We start from the raw sequence: 2,945 nt of genomic DNA on the forward strand, positions 1-2,945 counted from the left end.
AAAGCCGATTCAGCATGAGATACGATTATGTTTAATCAAATTTTAGTAGCCAGATTAACTCATCTCTGCTAGATATTTTTCAAGAACAAATTTCTTTGAAGCGTCAATGGGATACATATCAAGATAGACATAGAAAAGAGAAAAGTCATGAAAGTGGGAGACCTATAAAAGATAAGGGATGGCAAATCAGTGATACTTTAGGAGTCACCACGGCACTCAAACCAGAACTGTCATAAGATGATACGAACTCATTAACAACAGCTGTTACTTCCGACCCAATATAAGAAGCTGAAAGCGATGAGAAAGTAAGTAGGCCAGATAAACCGTTAGCTGAGCAGAGAAACAAGCGTGTGAAGAAGCAACCAGCAGGGATAAAGGACTACGAGCTGTGAAATAGAGGCGCTATAGAGTAATAAAATTAGAGGTAGCATCAAGTTAGTTACGTAACAACTTAGAGAGAGAAAAGGTTAAAAGAAAAGGCAGAGAATCGGAGAGTGGTAAGAAATATGAATTGTTATCATTGAGGAGTGCTTCCTTCACTCGAAAGAAAAAATTAGTGTTCATTCCATTTTTAGATTACATACACACTGATATTTAATTTTTACTCCATTCTGAACTACATGATCTCCTTGTTTTACTTTGTGGTTGTTATACTGTTGCTTGAATTTGAATTATTGAACAGGGCTAACAATTGGTGCTTTCATTGAGAGGTGTCCAAGATGATTGAAGGAACTCGATTAACCTAACTAGAAGAATTAACACTTTCCAATAAGCATGAGTTAGCGACGCTGAACCGTGGTTTACTGGAGGCAAACGAAAGGATAACGGAGACGCAATAACAACTTACAACGATGGATTCATCACTGCGTTTGTTAATTTGAATGGAGAACTGCAATGGCCACGAAAATTGAAGGTGGCCGACCTTCCCATGTTCGAAGGAGATGGAGTAGAGGATTGGATTTTCCGGGCAAGGCAATACTTGGAGACCTTCAACATCCCAATTGAATAAAAGATTTGGGTACTATCCTTCCATCTTGTGAGTGTAGCCTATGCATGGTACCGCTAGAAATCAACAACAATGTTACGTACACCTAAGACTCATTCTTTGATGCTTTGAATGCTCCTTTTGGCAAGAACGTGTTTTATGATCCAAGAATAGCTCTTAAGGAGTTGAGGCATGGTGGTTTGGTGGAAAAGTATAAGTTCAATTCGAAGAACTGAGTAACCGTGTGCCAGGGCTGAGTGAATAGTAGATTGTGGCTCTGTTTACAGTTAGGCTCCAAGAGCACATGAAGTGTGAGCTGCTACTCACCCGACCCAATTCCTATATCCAAGTTGTTTCTCTTGCCAAATTGCATAAGCAGAAACTTGCAGTAACATTGGGCCTCACCAAAAACAATGGCAGCAAATCAAACTCCTCATTTGGGCCACCGAATTAGTTTGCACCCAACTGGATCCTACATCCGGTTTTCCAACTTCAGAAACCCATCATTCACACCATCACTTCCTCAAACCATTCTTCCCCGATTACCCACCGGTCAAGAAACTCACCAGCGCCGATATACGTGCACGCCGGGAAAAGGGACTTTGTTATTATTGCGACGACAAGTACACCCCCGGTCAACACTGTAAATCGTCATGGCGATAAGTATATCCCTGGTCACCGCTGCAAGTTGTCATTGTAACTCTTAGTAAGGGAAGAGGAATTACAAGAATTGATGCAAGAGGCTCATACAGTAGTTGTTGAGCCAGAATCCGATTCCGACGACGCTGGGGAAAGGGATGAACAACCATCCAAGATTAGTTTGAATGCACTTGAAGGGGAGTTTCACTCGAAAATGCTCAGAGTTGGTGGTACCCACTTTAATCGGCAATTGATGATTCTCATTTATGGTGGAAGTACTCGTAACTTTGTGAAAGAATTTGTAACTAGGAAGTTGAATTTGTCGCTTAGTTCAACCCCTGCTCTACAAGTGATGATGGGTAACGGTGATTCCATCCATTGCGGAGCAATGTGCCAGAACTTGACATTAGCGGTTCAAGGGTATAATTTTGCGGTTGATACTTATGTATTGGACTTAATAAAGGGTGCTGATTTTGTCTTAGGGGTGCACTGGATGATGCGGTTAGGGACAATTAGGATCAACTACATGGAATTATTCATGAAATTTAAAATCATGGGTAAATGGGTAGTGTTCTAAAGTGAGCGACTGTTGAAAGATGCTAGTCTTAATTTCAGAGAGCTTAAGAAGCTAAATGAGAGCAAAGCTATTGTCTCCATGTTTTATTTAGAGGTTATCACCACTGATTCCACACCACAAGCTACCTTAGAAGATGAAAGTGTTCAAGGAGTTCTTGTTGAATTTCAGAAGTCTCTGAGGATCCCATCAAATTACCGTCGCAACGTGAAATCGATCACCATATTCATTTGATTCCTGGCTTTGCACCAGTGAGTATATGATCGTACCGTTATCCCCACTTCCAGAAAGAGAAAATGGAGAGGCTTATGGAAGAAATGCTGAGTACATGGGTTATTCGCAATAGCCAAAGTGCTTTCTCTAGTCTAGTCAGGAAGAAGGATGGAGGGTGACATTTCTACGTCGACTACCAAGCTCTCAATTCCATTACCGTAAAAGACAAGTTCCCTATCCCTACTATTGATGAAATCTTAGATGAATTGCACGATGAAATCTATTTCTCTAAGATTGACTTGCGTAGTGGCTACCACCAGATTCGCATGAAGGAGGAGGACATTGATAAGACTGCCTTTTGGATGCACATTGAACATTACGAGTTTGTGGTGATGCCGTTTGGACTTACGAATGTACTTTCTACCTTTCAGGCAACCATAAGTCATATTTTTCAGCTATTCTTAAAGCGTTTTGTGGCAGTATTTTTTGATGACATATTGATATATAGCCAAAGTAAATAAGAACATCTAGAGC

The sequence above is a fragment of the Arachis ipaensis genome, chromosome B02, assembly GCF_000816755.2.
Source record: "Arachis ipaensis cultivar K30076 chromosome B02, Araip1.1, whole genome shotgun sequence".
Lineage (NCBI taxonomy): Eukaryota > Viridiplantae > Streptophyta > Magnoliopsida > Fabales > Fabaceae > Arachis > Arachis ipaensis.